General features: G+C 46.1%; 1 long non-coding RNA gene across 1 annotated transcript; it reads right to left on the reverse strand.

The window, feature by feature from the left end:
* Positions 1-10081: 10081 nt before the first annotated feature.
* Positions 10082-16311, reverse strand: LOC106732126 (uncharacterized). The gene is made up of 3 exons (XR_003089694.2): positions 16080-16311; positions 12187-12313; positions 10082-10882 (listed from the first exon to the last, which is right to left on the reverse strand). It is a non-coding gene; the product is annotated as an uncharacterized LOC106732126 (long non-coding RNA).
* Between the last annotated feature and the right edge of the window lie 5358 nt (positions 16312-21669).

The raw sequence follows: 21669 nt of genomic DNA on the forward strand, positions 1-21669 counted from the left end.
TTAGTATAGAGCTCAGACTCTGACCCTGGATGGCAGCACTGTTTTTGCCAAATTCTTCAACAATAGTTTCTGCATAGATACATCCCCCAGCCTTATTAGTAAAGATTTTAGTCTTTTGTGTCTAGTCATGAAATATTACAAAAATTCTCTAAGTGCATTTTTCATTAATCTTAAGGATTAAGACAATGTAATTTTACAGTTTATTATTGGAAGTTTAAAAATGAAGGACCAGCACCTCAGCTGGTGGAAATCAAGTAACTTTCATGGGGCTATGCTGATTTACATCAGCTGCAGCTCTGAGCCAAAATCAGTTTTTCTTCCCAACATGTTTCTTCCCTCTCTTTAAAGCAGGGGCCATTGTTTTTAATGTGGAGATTTGAACAGGGTGCTGCACTACTCCACTGGGTTTAAAAAGATGTGGCACTGAAGTGATTGTTCTGAAAAATAGAAACACGGTGTGAACATGACCCTGCACTTTGCAAATGGATGTAAGAAATTATTTTCTTATATCCATAAATGTTTCTTTATTTCAGACTAATGAAAACCAAGGAGGAACATATTGAAGCAAGAACACACAAAAAATTATCCTACAGTGTTCTGCATCTGAATTTAAACAAATTGAGTTTCCTGTTGAAGCAGTGAGGAGGATTACTTTATGTTTAAAGATGCACTGTACAGAAAACAGAGGAATATGTATAGTTCGGATATGATACCTATAAACAAGAAAGCAAGCAGAGCAGTTTGGCTGTTAGGTTTTTCACTGTATTGATAATAGGAACACAAACTAGTAAAACTCCTAAAACAAAAGCTTAGGCCTTCAATCCTGCCACTGATAGTGTGTGCAGTGATGGCTGCACCCACAAGGATTTCCATAGGCTAACTCTAACTCTGACAGTCTAAAGCCCCAGTTCTATAAATATTTAAGCACACAACTAATTATACCGATAGGACAAGACCCTTCTGTTGCAACAGAAGTCATCTAATAAGTAAAGTCACATGTGTGTCAGACTTTGCAGGATCAGGCACTAATAGCACTGTGGCTAAAATACAGTGTAGGAGAAATAACAAGGGGACAGCAGTTTATACAGTGAAATGGCTAACACACTAAATGGATCAAAAACTGGCTAACCAATAGATCTCAAACTGTTGTTGTAAATGGGGAATCATCCATTTATCCAGTGATGTCCCACACAGATTAGCTCTTGACATACGCTATTTAATATTTTTATTAGTTACCTGCAAGAAAACATAAAAACATCACTGAGAAAGCTTGCAGATGATATAAAATTTGGAGGAAATAGTAAGAAAAGAAGAGGACAGGTCACTGAGATAAAGTGAATCTGAATTGTGTGGTAAACTACTTGTAAATAAAACTTGTGTTTTAATACGGCTAAATGTAACGACATATTTAGGAAGAGTGGTGCAGGGACTACACATGTTATGGGGATTCCACACTGGGAAGCAATAACTCAAAAAATGTGGGGGTCATGCAGATAATCAGGTGAATATGTGTTCCCAGTTCAATACTGAGGACAAAAGAGCTGATGCAATCCATGAATGCACAAACAGGGGAACCTTCTGTAGGAGTAAGGAAGTTATTTTATATCTGTAATTGGCACTGATGTGACCACTAGTGGAATTTTGTGTCCAGTTCTGGTGTCCACAACTCAAGAAGGATTTTTATAAATTGGAGAAGGTTCAGATGGGAATGATTAGAAAACATGCCTTATAGCAGGGGCAGGCAACCTTTTCAAACCAAAGAGCCAAACTACATCAAAATTCAGAACAAGTGGTCAACAAAGAGCCACATAAGAATGCCCATTTGCATGAAAGAAAATATACAACTTAATATTATTGATAATTGACATAATGATTAATAATAACATAAATTAAACATTCAACTCACAGACTGTATTTAATGGAACTTCTGCTGCTGCATCTTTTTGCACATTTCTTTGAAGTTTACATCACAATTGGTCAAATCCAGCTTCATGCACGCATTCAGGCTGTCTTCTGCCCATTTTATGGCGAGGGTCAAGGATGTGGAAGTGTAGGAATCCGGGTTGGGGTGTATGAGGGGCTCAGGGTAGGGGGTTTGGGTGCATGATTGGCTCAGGGCACAAGGTTGGGGTATGTTGGTGTGCAGGAGTGATATGCTGGCAATGTAGGAGTTCAGTAGACTGGGTTGGGGTGTATGATGGGCTCAGGCACAAGGTTGGGGTGTGGGGGTGCAGGCATCTGGATTGAGGTGTATGAGGGGCTCAGGGCAGGGGGTTCAGGTGTATGATGGGCTCAGGGCACAAGGCGGGGGTATGTGGGGGTGCAGGAGTGTTATGGCAGGGGACTGGAAATATGGGGGTGCAGGAGTCTGGGGGATGTGTGAGTATGAGGGGCTCAGGGTAGGGGATCCAGGTGTATGATAGGCTCCCGGCTGGTGTGTGGGGAGGAGGGTGTAGGAGTGTTATGATGCTGGAGCCAGAAGAGGGATGGGCTCCAATTGGGGGGCTTGCTGGCCAGGCTTCATTTTGAAATAAAGTAAAATACTGCGTCCAATACAAAAGGTTTCAACATTGTCTTTATTTATGGCAGGAGTGGGGAATCTTTTTTTGGTTCGGGCCACTGAGTTGGGGTGAAGGAGGCAGTTGTGACCTGAGGCATGGGATTGGGGTGCAGGAATTTGGATGGTGATCTGGGGCAGGGGATTGGGGCATAGGAGGAGGTGCAGGGGTTTGGATTGTGATATAGGGCAGGAGGGAATTGTGTCTTAGTACAGGAGATTATAGTGCAGGGGCTTGGATTGTGATTTAGGGCAGGAGAGGATTGTGATCTGGGGCACGGGATTGGGGTGCAGGGTCTGGGAGGGGGTATGGGCTCAGGAAAGGGCCAGAGGGTTTGGGTTATGTGAGGTGGGGCTAAAGGGCAGGGGGAGGGAGAGGCTGGGGTGCCAGAAGCAGGCTCTGACAGGGAGACTTATCAGTGCAACTCCAGGCCAGCATGTTTCTCAGGAGCCGGTCCTGCTACAGGACCATGCGCTCTGTGAATAAGAGCCTGAGGGAAGGGGGGATTGGTGCTTTGCATGCTGCCTGTTCTTGAAACAGGCAGCTTCCATTGGCCAGAAACTGGCCAATGGGATTGTGCTGGGGGTGGCAGCAGCTATAAAACACCACTCCCCCCTCCCCACAGGCTCACAGTGTGTGGAACACAAACAGCCCAGCAGCTGTTTTTCTGAGGCTATGTCTATACTGCAGAGTTTTTACAGAAAAATGGCTGTTTTTCTAAAAAAAAACTTCACTTACATCCACACTGCAATTGCATTCTTTTGACAGAAAGTCAAAAGAACAGAGGGGTTTTTCTGATATTGGTAAACCTTTTTCTATGAGGAAGAAGCCTTTTTTTCAAAAGTGCTCTTTCAGAAGTAGGCATGTGTGGGTGGGGAAGAGGGTTTTTTTTTTCCGAAAGAAGAGGCCTCTAGGAAAAAGCACAGGTGCTTGGTGGCCACTCCGTCCATAGTAAGCGCAACTTAAAGGTGAGATAGTGTCCAATCAGATTGCTTTTTCAATGCGCTTTTGCTGTTTGGATGCTCTCTTTTGGAAGAAGTTTTTTTGGAAGATCTTTTCCGGAAAAGCTTCTTCTGAAAGAAGTCTGCAGTCTAGACATAGCCAGAGTGGTGTGTAGGAGTGGGGCAAGCAGGGGAGTCTGCCAGGGGGCTCTCTGCTGTGTCCACAGGCAGGATTGTTTTGCCCAGGTCTGCTGTAGCTCTAGCGCTGGCTCCCTGCTGCAGAAAGAGCAAGGAGAGGCTGAACTCCAGCTTCAAAAGAGCTATAGCTGGCTCCCTAGTGAACCACAGGTTGTCGACCCCTGCCTTATAGGGATAAACTAAATAGATAGAGCTTCTTGAACCTAACAAAAAGACTATAAGTACCCACATGGGGAACAGCTATAGTATTTAATAATAGGTTTTTCAGTGTAACAGAGAAAGATACATGACGCAATGCCTGGAACTTGAAACTGGAAATGAGGTGCACATTTTCAACAGAGAGAGAAATTAATGACTGAAATAACTTACCAAGAAGCTAATTAGCTGATAAGGTTGTGTAATATTGTTTAAAACATAATGTGTGAGCAAGTGTGGTATGTGAGTATACAAAGTACTTAGGGAGGGTGAGCTAAGTTGAGTTCATGAGTTCTTCAGGTAGTTTGGAAAACAGTGAACATCCTGATCTTTAACTCATGTGGGAGTGAGTTCCATAGACATGACTCAGCTCTTCTGCAAGTTTCCACACTTCCTGTGTGGGTCAATTGTTGCATTGTCCTAATGTAATTGCCATGGAAGATAATAATGGTTGCTTCTCCTTGTGCTTCCAAATACCTGCAGCTAAAATATGTCTACCCTACTAAGATGCACTAGAGTAGAAAGGCTTTTTGAGCTGCCTCCTGATCTCTCCCCTCCAGCACAGCCATCCTGGAGCAGCCAAAATGTAGTGAGCGCTCAGTATCCAACTTCATCAGAGGTGTTTGGAGATGAATAGGTTTGTGTGAGTAAGCTAAAAATTGCACAGAGCCTTTGCTCAGAATGCAACTTCATTCTATTCAAAGGTTCATAAAGTTATTTTACGTTTGTGCGTTTTTTTGCTTAGCATGAGAGTCCGCATGGAAAATACAGGGAAGTGCAACATTCTTCAAGAAAAGTGTTTCATGAACAATCCCAACTGGACATCATTTCTGCTGAGATTTCTTCTCAATCTTTCAGACTCAAGAGGGTTTGAGAGGCAGAAAAGTCTTTTGAGGAACATGCAAACTCTCAGGCAATTATCTGAATCAAAAACAACTCTTAAAGAGAAGTTTGCACAGAACTGGGGAATAAAGAGACTCTTGAAGGGGGTCTTAGGAGATATTTTGCCCTTTTTTAAATACACACAGGCATTGGCTGAGTTAACGCTATTACTTCAATAGTGTCTATATGCTCTGATCCTATTGTTCTAGGTACTGAAAAAACATATGATAGAGACAGTCCCTGACTCCTAGAGTTAATCTAAAGACCTTTTACTGAATAGATTTATGCAGGTGTTTAATGTTACTACCATCAGAAATCCTGGGAGTAAATGTCTGTAGAATAAGGACCTTAAAGTAGTATATTTCATTCTATTATCTTTAGCTAATCAATCATCAGTAAGTCCCCCCACCTCCAGCCAATTAGAAAAATTTGTAGCAGGAATAAAGGAATCCTGCAGAAAAGGCATTGCATTACAGCAAGAAAAATCATAATTTATATAACACCTTCTGTTTTGAAGGCCGTATCAAACGCCATAGCCACAATTTCCCATTCTACTGCACTGTTTCTGCAGCCGTTTTGAAGATGATATTTGGATACCATGTAACCTCACACACTATTACACAAGAGTTCTGGAAGAGAAGTGAACAATATCCCATTCAACTACTGCAAGGAGAATTTGAGGTAAGCAAAATGGCATAGTAATTAAAACTGGAATGTATTCAAAGACTTCAGAACTAAATCACCAGCCAATACCAGTGACATTGTACTTCAATGTGGATTTCAAACAGTAGCAAAGTGGATACCCTTCTTTGGAGCAAATAAGGCAACATGTGGTTTTAATAATTTTCCCCCAGCACATAACAATGCTACAAAACAACTGAGGACAGGAAGACAAGAGAAATGTTGAAATGAATTAATATTGCAGGAGAGCAAAGGGGGCAGATAGGGTTGCTGGAGGATGCAGTGAACCTTTAACAGGGTTCAAAAAAGAGCTAGATAGATTCATAGAGGTTAGGTCCATCAATAGCTATTAGCCAGGATGGGTAAGAATGGTGTCCTTAGCCTCTGTTTCTCTGGAGGTAGGTGACAGAGGAAGATGTGAGGATTACCTGTTATGATCCCTCCCTCTGGGGCACCTGGTATTGGCCACAGTCAGCAGACAGGATACTGGGCTAGATGGACCCTTGGTCTTACCCAGTACAGCCGTTCTTATGTTCTTACAGTCTTATAAAATTATCCATATTGGAATTTTGCCAGTGCATCAAGGCTAATGGCGACGGGACTTGCTCCGGTTTATATCTTACTAGCATTACCTGTCCTGTTGTGACGATAGACATACATGTGGCCTCCTCCCTCCCCGCTACTCTCAGGGGTGCGGGTGGGAGCTTGGGGCCATGCGTCCTCTTCCCTCCCTCGGGATGCTGGGGTGTGCATGCATGTGCTCTTCCCCTCCCCTCCCTGTGGTGGGGGTGGGACCTCAGTGGGGGGGGGGGGAGGCTGTAGAAGGGGCTGTGGGGACTGCCTCCATCTAGAACAGTGTTTCCCAATTTTATTTGGCCACGGAACCCTTTTCAACTTGAAAGAATTTCAAGGAACCCCTAGGGTTGCCAGGGTAAAATTTGTCAAGCATAAAAAAAAAAAAAAGACCCGCCACGTAATTTGTCGAGGAAATAAAAAGACCCGTCAAGTCCTGCCACAAAAAGGCTCTGTCTCTTTAAGAAGGGATGGGGGAGTGCTGAGTTCTCGTGGAACCCTTACTTTCACTTCTCCTAACACTGGGGTTCGGCAGAGCACCAATTGGGAAACACTGCTCTAGAAACTTCTCACGTCTTCTCAAATGTTCTCTGTGACAGATGGTGTGACTTTTATAATAGTGTAGATGAGACACCCCAGAAGACTATACCACTATGGGTAGAGCCCTGCAAATCCACAGATACCTGTATCTGTGGATGTGGATAACCACAACTTATTTTTGCAGCTATAGATGCAGATACAAGTTTCGTATCAAGAGCACTGCGAATTTGTGAATATCTAATTTATATCTGTGGGTATCCACATCCACAGATGTCAGTGAGGATACCTGCAGCTGACTTTTTGCAGATAAAATGAGGATGAGGATACAAATTCTATATTCATGCTGAGCTCTAACTATGGGCCACTGGTTCGTGCTTTAGTCTTTCCTGCCAGTGATCAGTTGCTCAGGAAGGGACATTCTCTCCCCCTGCCCATGTATTCTCTGAGGTTTTATCTCCTTTTTCTGTAGCATCCTGGATGGTCCCAGCTGGAGAGAGGTCTGTAGGAGAGGTGGGCAGAGGCTCTAAAATGGCACTAAAAGTTGTTTCTCTCAGGTGTTTGGCTGGCTGGTTCCTCTTCATTTGCTGAAGGTCTAACCAATCCCCATGTGTGGGGCCAAGAAGGAATTTTACCCCACATCAAATTGCTGTTTTTTCACCGTCCTCTTCAGCATGTGGGCGTGAGTCACTTGCCAGGATCCTGGTGGTACTTCTCATTCCATCATTTCCTTGCCATTCCCAGGGGCCCTAGTCCTTCCAACTCATGGCCAGTGGTCCATAGTAGTCTAGGCTAGTCTTCTGGAGATCTCATTTATTTTGGTTTCATTTGCATTGTTGAGTCTAGTGTGCCGATGAGACCATTGCCCATTAAATTACAGAGCTGTGTAGTAAAATGAAGTCATCTGAATGTTAATGTTAATTAAATGCATATTAACACATCAGGACAGAATGTAAGAGGGAGCAAAAGGTAAATAGCAGATGTGGCACCTGACTGCAAATGCCTTCTATTACCAGTTTCAGTAAAGATAAAATAAAGCTCCCATAACACTTCTATCTTATCCACTGCACATTCCATATGTTTTACAGTAAGGCTGCATCTAGACTGGCAACACTGGCCGCTTGCTTTTGCGCAAAAGCACTGACGTACTACTGTCCGAAATCAGTGCTGCTTGCGCAAATGCTTTGATGTTCCCATTCAGGAAAAAGCCCTCTTACAGAAATGTTTTTGCGCAAAAGGGCCAGTGTAGACAGGCAGCGAAGATATTTTGCGTAAAAGCAGGCTAAACGGAAAAAAGCCCTAGTGGATGCTCGGAGGCTCCGTAGGCAATCAGCTCTCGGACTTCCTGGTAACCCGAGCCCCCTTAACGCAGACGCAGGCTGCTGAGGACACAAGACAGGAGCCCTTCTCCGACCTCTGGCCACAGCTCTGCCACATGGCCCCTGCCATCCAGCAGACACCCCCCCAAGCACGATGGCAGCTCCAGGTGAGGATCAGCCACCCACACCCCCCAGCACAGGAGGCCCCCAGGGCCAGAAAAAGAAGGGCCCCATCCTGGTCCCCCGGGAGCTGGAAGCCCTCCTGGACCTCTGGCAGGAGGAGGAGGCCCTGCATGAGACCCACTCCCAGCGGCGGAATGCGGACATTTTTTCCCGCATGGCCCAGGCGCTCGCCCAGCAGGGCCATCCAGCCCGGACCCTGGAGTAAGTCCGGGCTAAAGTAAAGGAGCTACGTCTGGGCCAGCGAGGGCCAGGAGCCAACACACCTGCCCCCATTACCAACGGCTCCACACCATCCTGGGCCAGCCAGCACCAGAGGCACCGGACATCCCCGTGGACAGCAGCATGGGCCCCTCCCCCATCACAAGGACCATCGAGGTGGGGGAAAGAGACATCAGCAGTGCGTTGGAGGATGAGGCCAGCACTGCCACCCTGCAGGCCCCCTCCAGCAGCCCCGATGTCTCCCGTGCATCCTCGGCGGCCGGGGAAGGATCCACCGGTGAGTGTTGCACTTTGCACTCACAAGGGCGGCGGGGGGGGACAGCATGTCACTCAGGCCGCGTGAGCTGCATGCTGTGTAGCATTAGGCAGGAAGCAGCACGTGCAGCCTGGTGACCGAGCGGGATGTGGCCATGGCAGGCAGCTGCAGGACACACCTGGGACCGTGCTGCTCTCACACATCCAAAAGGACCAGGGGGGAAGGGTGGATGCCGGCTGGAACCAGCCAGGGTCCCAGGGACTCAGGCCAGAGCCTGCACCTCGGCAAGGGTGCAGCACACAGAACGGCACACTGTCCCATGCCTGGCTGTGAGGCACAGCCAGCTGCTCCTGGGAAAACCGCAGTGTCACAGCCCTATGAGCATGGCTCCCACTGAGCCCTTCGCCTGCTCCCGGTGCCTTGGCTGGTTCCCTGAGGGAAGTCCCCACTGCGACCACACATGTTCCTGGGCTACGTGTGTGAGGGCTAGCGGGAAGGGGAGGGCGGGAAGTGCTCGGGCCGGCCCTAGGGCTGCCTGAGTTTTGCTGCAAGGATGGTACACTCCCCCGTCACCCCGGTTCCGTCCAGGAGACATCCCACACGATGGGGATCTGAGAGCCCAGACCACGTCTGCCAGATGTGCTCCCAGGCACTGTGTGGGAATTCATCTCGCTCCCTGTCAAACACCATTGATTAGCCCAAAGCCTGACAGCCTCCAGCGGCAGGGAGTGAACACAACACAAGCGCCCTCCCGCCCTCCATGGGGCCAGGACACAGACCAGTGGTTACAATACATAGAGGAAGACCCTACTTCAGGGGCGGTCCTCCTTGCAAACATGCAACACGGGGGCAGAGAGGGAACTGAGTGGGCCCAAGCTACACTACTGTGGTGTCACCTGGGCTCAGGAGTGGAGGGCATGAGGTGTGGGGACAGTGGCCGGGCTGCCTGACTGACCCATCCTTTCTTCTGTTCCCTGCAGTGGGACCAAGCACAAGCCGGGGACCCTCTAGTCCTGAAGCAGCAATGGCAGCAGTAGCACCCCAAGCCTCCCAACCACTGAGGCAGCGGCTCCGCCACCAGGACCATGTGCAGGCCGTCGAGTGCGTCGAGGCAGCCATCACTCGGCATGTGGAGGCAGACCTACAGTAGCGCCAGGAGGCCTGGGGCACCTTCCAGGCTCAGTGCATCCGCATGGCGGATTCGATCGCCACCCTCACTGCCCATGCCATCCATTATGACATGGCCTTGCGCCACGCCCCTGCCATCCCTTCCCTAGCACTGCCCCTGCCCCCTCCTGCAATGGCCCCTCCTGCTCCTGCAATAGCCCCTCCTGTTCCTGCCCCTCCTGCCCACCTTCCCGTGCAGCCTGCCCCGATGCGGCCTGCCCCCCATGTGCAGGTCCGCCCCCTCAGGGGCCACCCCTCCCAGTTCAAGATCTACTTCACCTCCCAGTTCAAGATCTCCTCCGCCTCTCCCCCTTGTAAATAAAAAAATACAAGTTTTTTCTGTTCAAAACAAAACTTGTGTTTGGTGTTTATTGGGAGGGGAGGGACTGGGATGGGAGGGAGTTGTAAAGGGAGACCGAGGCAACTCTACTATGGGTCCTGGGCGAACATGTCCGTCAAGGCCTCCCGGATGCGCACCCCATCCTGGTACGCCTGGCGGATGGCAGCTGTGTGGGGCTGTTCATAGGCCTGGCCCTTGGCTGTCATCCATGTGGGGAGGAAGCCTCCCCACTCCGCTCCACAAGACTGTGGAGCACGCAGCCACTACCTCCGTGGCGTTCCGCTCACCCATCTCGAGACGGGTGAGCAAACACCGGAAGCGGGCTTTCAAGTGGCCGAAGGCGCACTCCACGTGATTGCGGGCCTGCTTGAGGTGGTCATTGAACCAGGCCCGGTTCTGGGCTGGCCGCCCCATGTAGGGCCTCATTAGCCAGGGCAGCAGGGGGTAGGCCGCGTCCCCGATGACACATATGGGCATAAGCACATCCCCGACAGTCAACTCCCACCGGGGGAAGTAGGTGCCCGCCTCCAGCCTGCGAAACAGACCGGAGTTCCGGAGGATGCAGGAGTGGTGTGCCCTGCCGGACCAGCCCACATAAATGTCTAAGAAGCGGCCATGGTGGTCCACGAGGGCCTGGAATACGATCGAGCAGTACCCTTTCCTGTTCATAAAATGGGCCACTCAATGCTCCGGGACTCGGACAGGGATGAGAGTTGCATCCAGGGCTCCCCACAGTTGGGGAACCCAAGGGCAGCGAAGCCGGCCACTGTAGTGTCCACGTCGTGCAGGCGGATGACTCTTGGGAGCAGGACTTCGTTGATGGTGTGGACGACCTGCAGAAGGGTAAAGAGAAACACAGGGGAACACATCACATAAGGCAGGGTGAGTGTGTGCTCCCTTGGCCCCCCACCCTGTGATGCCCTCTGTGCTCGCACATACACACACACACACACACACACACACACACACACACACAGAGCAGGGTCCCCTCGCCCCACGGCCCCCTGCCCCCTATCAGCAGGCCTGTGCAAGGGAGGGACGGCCCAAACCCCTGGGTGACCCAGCCTGGAGTCCTGGCTGCCCCTCCCCACTTCCCCTGGGACTTACCTCCATCATGATGACACCGAAAGTGCATCTGCCCACCCCGAACTGGTGTGCCACCGATCAGTAGCTGTCCAGGGTGGCCAGCTTCCATAGTGCGATGGTGACCCTCTTGTCGACGGGGATGGGTGCCCGCAGCCGAGTGGTGGCTCTCTGGAGCGCATGAGCGAGCCAGGCACACAGCTCCAGGAACATCCGCTTTCGCATGCGAAAGTTCTGGAGCCATTGCTGGTCGTCCCATTGCCCCAAGACCAGCCGGTCCCACCAGTCTGTACTGGTGTCCAGTTACACAGTGACCTCTCCACCCTGGGGTGGGGATGCCACAGGGACACCATGGCCTCCCTGGTGAGGGAGTCCAAAGCGATCTGCACCTCCAGGTCCTGGAACAGGAGGGCAGCAGCCTGGAGCACCAGCTGCAGGCACTCCAAAATGGCCAGCAGGGGCCAGAGCAGGTACATGACCACCCCTGGCTCCATGGCAGAAAAAATATGGGAGATGAAAAAAAAAAAAAAAACCAAGCAAAGGCACTAAGTGGCAAAAGACAGTGCTGACCAAAAAGGCAGAGGGCAACCACTAAAACTGATACGGCTGACAGTCCCTGCAAGAGGTCCTATAGTACACAGCAGGAGAGAAGCGGCTGTCCAGGGAGATCCTTTTAAGCACGTGTCTCAAAGAAGCAACAGGCCCCACCCCCGGAAAGGGCTGGTGCCCTTTTGCCCTCTGAAAAATGGTTCCAGGCTTCTGCTTTTGCACAAAAGCGTCCCGCCAACGTAGACGCGCTTTTGCACAAAAGCGCATCGTTATAACGATAACTCCGGGACCAATCTAGATGCGCTTTTGCGGAAATACTTTTCCGTTAAAAGTATTTCTGGAAAATCATGCCAGTCTAGACGTAGCCTAAATGTGTAATGACATGAACTGAAGTATAAATATAACTACATGTTAGGAAAAGCACCACAGAAGGAGAGCAAGAGGAGATAATATTGCATAATGAAAGGAGATTGAATTGATGTGGCTGTGGGTTGTTTCCTTTTACCTGTATGATCTTCATATAACTTTTGGAATTTAGTGCAAGATCTTCAGCTGCTGTAAACTAATGGTAGAATTCTTCTGGGTTTAGCTGAGTGATGCTGATATATGTCAATCATTTGACCTTTAATTTCCTAGGTTGCTTTTGAAAGGAAGAAGAATAGGAATTAATAAATGGAAACAAATAAGGTAAACAAATGAACAAATGACACATTTCATGTGTCTGGTATTTTCTGGATTTTTTTTTACCAGACAGAAGGCCCAAAAACTGGACTGTCCGGTAGAAAACTGGACACCTGGCAACCCTGTAAGTCGGACCCGGTGCAGGCACCAAGTGATGGGGACTGCCGGAACTTTGGGAACCAGAGACTGTGGGGTGGGGGTTTGTGGCCCAAAAGGGGACTGAGAAAACTAAGAGACAGAGTAGGAGGAGCACTAGAAGGGTGACAGTCAGGGTGACCCTAGAACTCTGTTACAGACCAGCTGACGGCTGCTGGAGGAGGAGGGAAAAATAGGAGGAAAGGGTCGGAGAGGAAGGGGCTTGTGCTGAGGGGAGGGGGGCAGGTCAGGAGAAGAAAGGGGAAGGCACCAAGGGACAGAGTGCAGGAGAGAGACAAATGCCAGGGGGCCAAGTGGAGACAATGAGGAAAAGGGCAGGAAGGGAAGTGTCAGTGAGAGGGGGGACAGGATGATGCTAGGAGAGGAGAGGGGAAGGCCTTTGTGGGGCTAGAGGGGAGAAAGGGAGGTGCTGGGAGAAGGCTTGAAAGAAGGGGTGGGCATGAGGAAGGCAGGGATGGAGCAAGGCATGTGTGGGGGAACAGAGGAATGAGGAGAACAGGGAAAAAGGGGGCAGGGGCAGTGAGGGAAGGGGAGGCACCAGTAGGGTGCAGGGGTAAAGGAAGGTGCAGGTGTCAGGGGATTCTGCGGGTGAAGCAGAAGGGCAGACACTTGCAGGGGAGGGACCAGCACCAGTGGAGAGAGGCAGGGCAGGTGTGTAGAGGGAGGTGTTAGGAGAGGGGTTGAGGAGGGGTAGTTCACATGATCAGAGTGAGGCTACTGGAGGAGTGGGCACAGGGCCGGGAGGGGGCGGGTCTCAGGAATGCTGAAAAGGGCAGGAGTCAGGACAGTAGAGGTGGGTGAGGTGTTGGGGGGGAGGGCAGCAGGCACCAGGGGAGCTGAGGGAGCAAAGGGAGGAGATATGGCAGCAGAGGGAAAGGGTAGAGGTTTATAAGATACTTATTAATAACTTGGGTGCACAGTGGCACATCCAAACAAGCCATAAACTCAGTACTGGTGCATAACACAAAATTTATTGTGCTCATGGGAGGAAACTCTTAGAGGGGACACTTCCCCCAGCTTCTCCACCCTCCAAGTTAACGTCACACACATTGGGTTAAAGGAATTGCAGGATAGTTGAATGGGGGGGGGGGGGAAATTTGGTGAGGGCCAAACTAATCCTTATTGGTAAGAGGATGGTGGGAAAAGTCCTGGGGGGGGGGGTCACATGACATCTTTTATTTCTGGTCATGTGTCCATATTGCCCCAAAAGTATTACCCCCAGAGGCGTGGCTAACGGGGGTCAAAGAGTACATTTTGAAAACATTATTTGGGTGCACACCCTAATGAAATGTGCTGCACACGCCTATGTTTACAAGTTTGATACCTGTCAGAGAGGAATGAATAAAGATATTGGCTGGCTCCCACACTACCTTCCACCTCCTAATGACTTAACCAACCAACAAGATATAGAGGTGAAAATTGTTCTGATGAGCATCTTTTAACTTGAACAATCTAATTCAGTGTTCCTCAACCTTTTTTTTATATAAAGTACCCCTTTAAAAAATTGTAAGTACCCCCAGTTTTCACACACAATTATTTTCTACCATTGCAACACATTTGCTCAAACAACTTAATCATAGCCGGACGGTGCTGAAATTTTTGGGTGTAAAAAGTACAAAAATAATAAAGTGCTGTAAAACTTAAAACAAAAATTCAGTCTTCTCCAAATTTCAGTTGTGTTGACGTACTTCCCAGACTTCTCTAGAGTACCCCTAAGGGTACTCGTACCACTGGTTGAGAAACACTGATCTAATTCACTACTTTTTCTCTTTTTTTCTCCTCCTCCTCCCATCCTTTATTTATTCTTGGATCTGGACTTTCAATACTCCAGTCATCTGAAGAAGTGGGTTGTGCTCACAAAAGCTACCATCTACATGTTTTGTTAGTCTTTAAGTTATTTTTAAGTTTTCCAGTTACAGACTAACTCGGCTACTCCTCTGAAGACTAAACTGGGATATCAATCAAAATATGCTTTATTCCCACACCAAGTACCTTGCAATGTCCATTTGTTTTGGTAACAGAAGGAGATAAAGTAACTGTTTATTCTAAACATATTTTTACTATCTACATTGGATTATAGAATAGGCCCCTTTCTGACCCAAATGTACGTATTGAAAGAAGTGTCCTGGGAAGGGAAGAGTTTGATTGTTTTAAAATATATATATTTAAAGACTTTCATATAGGTTATCTTGTCAGAAGGATAATGGTAAACATATGTTCTGTGGAAAAGTAAAAATATTTTGTTTTGTAAAACTATTTGCTTGACTTCTCCAGTTGCCAAGCTTACTATGCACTATGGAGGGAGGAGTGGGGATAGGGAATGACATGCAAAACACTTTGTACCTTTAGAAGTGGAACAAATTACTAAAATGAATCAAGATATTATGTTTCAGTAGCAGATACATTTAAATATTGGTGCCAGCAACAACTATCAATACAAAGAAAACATTTTGCCATGGCAAAAACTCATGGCTAAATAGTTTGTATCGAGTGGAACAGGTCCCATGCTGATTAATGTGTAAGAACACAATGCTAGTAACCAGTACCAGCTAAGACAAGAACAGGCCATGAAGAGCTGAATGGTAGTACACTTTTCACAGAGCTTTTGAAATTGGTGTTACTGGCACTTGTTAAAGGGTAACAAAAGTGGTGGGAACAAGACATCATTTTTAATGGTTGATATAAAATAGACTTAAGAGATGTTAAAGGAGAAAGAACATGTCCTTGGAGGACTGTTAAAGAAAAAAAAAATCCCACAAAAACCAAAACACTGTAATTACATGTTAACACACTCAGTGACCAGAAATTCTCTATTTTTTTCCTCAGAGGATAGCAAGAAAAATAAAACACTGGTCCTCAGAGATGGAGTAAAGCCGCATTATTAAATTTTAACATATCCCCTCAGAACTCTTACCTTTGCTAATGCCAGTATTTGGATTGGAGACATCCAATAATCTACTAGTTGTTGTAAGAAGTGGTGTTAGATAGAGAGTTTGTTGGTAACACTATGTCCTCAGATTCAGCACTGAACAAGTATAATGCTAGAGGGCACTGTGTTGCTGGAAGAAACAACTTCCTGGCCATTTGCTACTTTAGAGCACAAAGAGGATGAGAGTCCTGAGCAAAACAAACTACACAGGAATGGTGACTTTCTTCAACTTTCTGTCTGAGTCACTAAAGACAGAAGGGACATGATTCTGCTGCAATGTATTAAATTAAACCACTCTAAGCACCATCAGTTTCCACTGATTTCAATAGGTGTGGAGGGTATCCCATGCCATGGGGGCAAATCCAGGTGCAATTCCACTCCCTCTCTGAGCATAGACCTAGGTGTCAGACTGTGTGTCTTTATTTCTCTCACAGTGGCATCCTGTGATTCACTCCCTCTTACCTGAGCCTGGGCTCCAGTGGGTTCAGCTGGGTTCTTCTCTTCCAGGAGCCTGTTACAATCCTGGCTAACCTGACAGCCTTCTTAAAACCAAAGTATCATTTATTTTTACAGTAGGAAGAGAGAAGAAGAAAGAATAGGAATAATTTTAAACCCACAAACAGTGCACAAACCTTTCCATTTTACCCAACACTCCCAATAACAGCCTTCCCTCGAGAGAGATTCCTCTTCAGTTCAGCCAGGGCTCCTTTGTTCAGAACAGCCCCTGGGTTTTTCCCTGCTTGTTAAAATCAATTCCATAAGATGCCTAGAGCTGGAAGGAAAAATCTTAACACACAATTGTTTGGGCAGTGTTTCTTAACAACCCTGAAGTGTTTACTGAGGAGTTACTTAACTTAACCTATTGTTTCCTTCCTGCTTGTTTCCTTAGAACCAGTTGTTAAACTAAACCAAACCAATCTACTCATATAGTAAACATTCCAATAACTGGGTCAAAATACAGTATTCAAAGTATTACAGAGCAACTCCGGCAACAAGATCAGACCAAAGAGCTACAACAGAGTGGGGAAAAGATAGCCCAAAAATGGTAAATGGCCTGCTAATTAGGGGCAGAGGACTGCAGGGCAATTAGGAGCAGCTGCAGGGAGCTGGCCCAGGCAGATTAGAGCCAGCTGATTCTACTTCAGGCCTGCTGGAGACCTTTAAAAGCTTCCCCAGTAAGGAGATTGGGGAGAGAGTGAGAGGATGTAAGGAGAGACAGAGAATAAGAGTTTGAGAAAAAGCTATAGCAATTATAGCACTAGAAATAGCAGGTGAGGAATCCCAGAATAAGTGGTAGGCTCCCTATCCCAGGAAACAGCTGCAAGACCCAACCCCTGGCAAAGAAGAAAGGTTGCCAGCCCCAATGCTGGCCAGGGAAAAAGGGGAACCTTGCCAAACTTCAAAAAAAGCTGCTCAGCCTCTTGCTGGGTTGGACCCTATCAAGAGTTAAATGATGGCAAACATGTGCATTGAGCCAAAAACAATTGATCAAATGCTACAGGGAGTTGGCTTCCTTAACCATGGGATGCTATTCCAGGAAGGACTGTTAAGCAGGGGTGGCGTTCACCTTTTGAGGAAGGGGAAGACCATATTTGGATACAGACTGGCTAGCCTAATGAGGAGGGCTTTAAATGGGGTTCGATGGGGACAGGTGACCAAAGCTCATGGGTAAATGAAGAACATGGAGACTTGGGAGATGGGTCAGAAATGGGAGGGAGTGTGGGCAATAATAGCTGAGAGAAAGGAGGAACAAGGCACAACTGGGAGGCAAGATCAAATCAGTATCTTAGATGTCTATATACAAATGCAAGAAGTATGGGTAATAAGCAGGAAGAACTGGAAGTGCTAATAAATAAATACAACTATGACATCATTGGCATCACAGAGACTTGGTGGGAAAATACACATGATTGGAATATTGGTATGGAAGGGTACAGCTTAGGAAGGACAGGTGGGGAAAAAAGGGAGGAGGTGTTGCCTTATCTATTAAAAATGTACACACAAGGACTGAGGTAGAGATGGACATAGGAGACGGATGTGTAGAGAGTCTCTGAGTTAAGCTAAAAGGGGTAAAAACCAAGGGTGATGTCATACTAGAGGTCTACTACAGGCCACCTACCCAGGTGGATGAAGCTTTTTTTAAACAATTAACAAAATCATCCAAAACACAGGATTTGGTGGTGATGGGGGACTTCAACTATCCAGATATATGTTGTGAAACTAACACAGCGGGGCACAGACTATCTTATAAGTTCTTGGACTGTATTGAAGACAACTTATTTCAGAAGGTTCAAAAAGTTACTGGGGGAAAGCTATTCTAGATTTGATTTTAACAAATAGTAACTGGTTGAGAATTTGAAAGTGCAAGGCAGCTTGGATGAAAGTAATCATAAAATCATAGAGTTCCTGATTCTAAGGTATAGTAAATGGGAGAACAGAAAATTAGAGACAATGGATTTCAGGAAGGCAGATTTTGGTAAGCTCAGAGAGCTGGTAGGTAAGGTCTCGTGGGAGGCAAAACTGAGGGGAAAAACAACTGAAGAGAGTTGGCAGTTTTTCAAAGGGACATTATTAAGGGCCCAAAAGCAAGCTATTCCACTGCGTAGGAATATGGCATAGAAAATATGGCAAAAGATCACCTTGGCTTAACCAGAAGATCTTGCATGATCTAAAAATAAAAAGGAGTCATATAAAAAATGGAAACTAGGACAAATTACAAAGGATGAATATAGGCAAACAATACAGGAATGCAGGGGCAAGATTAGAAAGGCAAAGGCACAAAACGAGTTCAAACTAGCTACAGGCATAAAGGGAAACAAGAAGACATTCTATAAATATATTAGAAGCAAGAGGAAGACCAAGGACAGGGTAAGCCCATTGCTCAGTGAGGAGGGAGAAACAGTCACAGGAAACTTGGAAATGGCAGAGATGCGTAATGACTTCTTTGTTTCGGTCATCACCGAGAAGTCTGATGAAGGAATGCCTAACATAGTGAATGCTAGTCGGAAGGGGGTAGATTGAGAAGATAAAATAAAAAAAAGAACAAGTTAAAAATCACTTAGAAAAGTTAGATGTCTGCAAGTCACCAGGGCCTGATGAAATGCATCCTAGAATACTCAAGGAGCAGATAGAGGAGGTATCTGAGCCTTTAGCTATCATCTTTGGAAAATCATGGAAGACAGGAGAGATTCCAGAAGACTGTAAAAGGGCAAATATAGTGCCCATCTATAAAAAGGGAAATAAGAACAACCCAGGAAACTACAGACCAGTCAGTTTAACTTCTGTGCCAGGAAAGATAATGGAACAAGTAATTAAGGAAATCATGTGAAAACACTTGGAAGATAATAAAGTGATAGGAAACAGCCAGCATGGATTTGTAAAGAACAAATCATGTCAAACCAATGTGATAGCTTTCTTTGATAGGATAACAAGTCTTGTGGATAGGGGAGAGGCGGTGGATGTGGTATACCTAGACTTTAGTAAGGCATTTGATATGGTCTTGCATTCTTATCAATAAACTAGGCAAATAGAACTTAGATGCGGCTACTATAAGGTGGGTGCATAACTGGCTGGATAACCATTCTCAGAAAGTACCGTGTTTTAGCATATATAACCCGCGGGTTATGCAAGGTTTTACAATCCCCCCTCCACGGGCTATACTCGTCCGTGTGTTATACAAGGTTTTTTTTACTGAGATTACAGGAAGACAAGACTGCTTTACTTGATAAAAGCAGCATATTTTAATTTAATAATAGTGGCAGTGATGTTAAAATACATTAAAAGTTAAAACTTTAATGTGAAACTAATAATAAAAGAATAAATATATGGTAAAACAGTTTGTCATAAAATACATAAGCTCATTCATTCTGCATTACTAGAATCAGTGGTAGCAACATTCTCCTCAGTGTCTGAGTTTTCAAAACCGTCAAAATTTTTGTCATTGTCACTGTCTTGAAAAATATCCATAAAATCCATAACCAAGGCTAGGTGAGCTTCGGTGACGGTTGCGGTCTGTGGTGCCAAATTAGAATCACTGTCATAGTTAGATTCGGAGCTAGACGAGTCAATGTCAGGAAGAATTTGACATTTATGAAACCCATTCCAAATAGTAACCTGTTTTATTCTGTTCCAAGCAGCGAAAACCCATTTGCAAACTTCCACCGTAAGTTGCATGGTGCTGCCAACCTGCCGGAGTGAATGTGTGTTCCCCATTTGTCATCCAATTGTCCTATTCCTCTCGGACGAAGCACTTGAACGGGTGGTTGCATCAAGTGGTTGCAACTTGTAGGTCAGTCCACCTGGAATTACGGCGATATGTGCACCCACAGTGTTGATAGGTTTCTGAACTGAAGTTTCTTTATGGGCAGCCAAGGAATCTAAAAGCAGCAGAGATTTAGGATTTAAAAAACCACATTTTCGTGCACAAAAGTAGCTATCTGTCCACGTCTTCATAATATCTGTGTTGATCCAGCCCTTTTTGTTACAAATCACACAAAAGCCAGCCGGCAGTTTTTCTCTAGGCATTATTACCCTCTTAAAAATCACTATTGGTTTTAATTTATCACCATTTGCATGCATGCCAACACTACAGTAAAACAGGGGCGTTCATGACCGGCGGTTGCTACACCGACTGTTTTCAATCCAGTTTCCACAACAGACCAAGTAGCGGGTATATCAAATGACACGGGCACCTCATCCATGTTAATAACGTTGTTTGGTTTCAAGCCCGGTTGATTAATTTCTTTATGTACAAAAGTTTTAAAATCATCCATTTTCTTCTCCCATTCATTGGGAAGCCGTTGGCCAACCAATGTCCATGCGTGAACTGACAGATTGTTTCTCTGCATAAATTTGTACACCCAATTTCCTGAGTCCCCATTAAAATAATAGATTTTCTGTTCCATAGCCATAAGTCGAGCCTTGAGCTGTATGGCTACCATCGACACTGCCCTTTTGTTCTCTCTCTGTGCACAAACCCACTTCAACAGGTTTTCTCCTAGTTTCAGCCACTTGGCTTTCTTTCCACGGTGCGCTCTTTTCCTAGGGTGTAATTTCTCAATCTCTGCTTCTTCCTTTCTCCACTCCCGAACAGACTTTTCGTTGACAGACTATTTTCTCCTTGCTGCTCTGTTTCCATTGTCCTTTGCATGTCACAAGACACAATTTAAAATCGGCTGTGTAGGATTTTCACTTAGGCATGTTTAAAAAGTTTTAAGATGTTTTAAATACTTTACAAAAATTCATTACAAGTTAAAACTACTAAAGGAATAAATAAATGGTAAAACAGTGTGGTTTAAAGGGGTTATATACCAGCAATAAGGGTTGTAGCATACTTACTGCTCTGCGTCATCAGCTGCAGTTCATTAACACTTCATTACAGGTCCTGTTCATTAACAGTACACACGGTTCATCTCCCGTGGGCTATACATGTGCACGGGTTATCTAAGACTTTTTTTACACAATCAGGAAAAACCGCAGGTTACGTACGGGTGCGGGTAATACACGAGCACAGGTTACAGATGCTAATTTACAATAGTTACTAATGGTTCACAATCCTGCTGAAAAGGTATAACAAGTGGGGTTCTGCAGGGGTCTGTTTTGGGTCCAGTTCAGTTCAATATCTTCATCAACAATTTAGGTATCAGCATAGAGAGTACGCTTATTAAGTTACAGATGATACCAAGCTGGGAGGGGTTGCAACTGCTTTGGAGGACAGGGTCATAATTCAAAATGATATGGACAAATTGGAGAAATGGTCTGAGGTAAACAGGATGAAGTTTAATAAGGACAAATGCAGAGTGCTCCACTTAGGAAGGAACAATCAGTTTCACACATACAGAATGGGAAGTGACTGTTTAGGAAGGATCACGGCAGAAAGGAATGTAGGGGTTATAGTGGACCACAAGCTAAGTATGAGTCAACAGTGTGACACTGTTGCAAAAAAAGTAAACTTGATTCTAGGATGCATTAACAGGTATGTTGTGAGCAAGACACGAGAAGTCATTCTTCTTCTCTACTCTGCGCTGATTAGGCCTCAGTTGGAGTATTGTATCCAATTCTGGGCACCACATTTAAAAAAAGAGGAGGAGAAATTGGAGAAGGTCCAGAGAAGAGCAACAAGAATGATTAAAGGTCTAGACAACATGACCTATGAAAGAAGACTGAAAGAATTGGCTTGTTTAGCTTGGAAAAGAGAAGATTGACAAGGGACATGATAGCAGT

The sequence above is a fragment of the Pelodiscus sinensis genome, chromosome 9 (genome assembly GCF_049634645.1).
Source record: "Pelodiscus sinensis isolate JC-2024 chromosome 9, ASM4963464v1, whole genome shotgun sequence".
Lineage (NCBI taxonomy): Eukaryota > Metazoa > Chordata > Testudines > Trionychidae > Pelodiscus > Pelodiscus sinensis.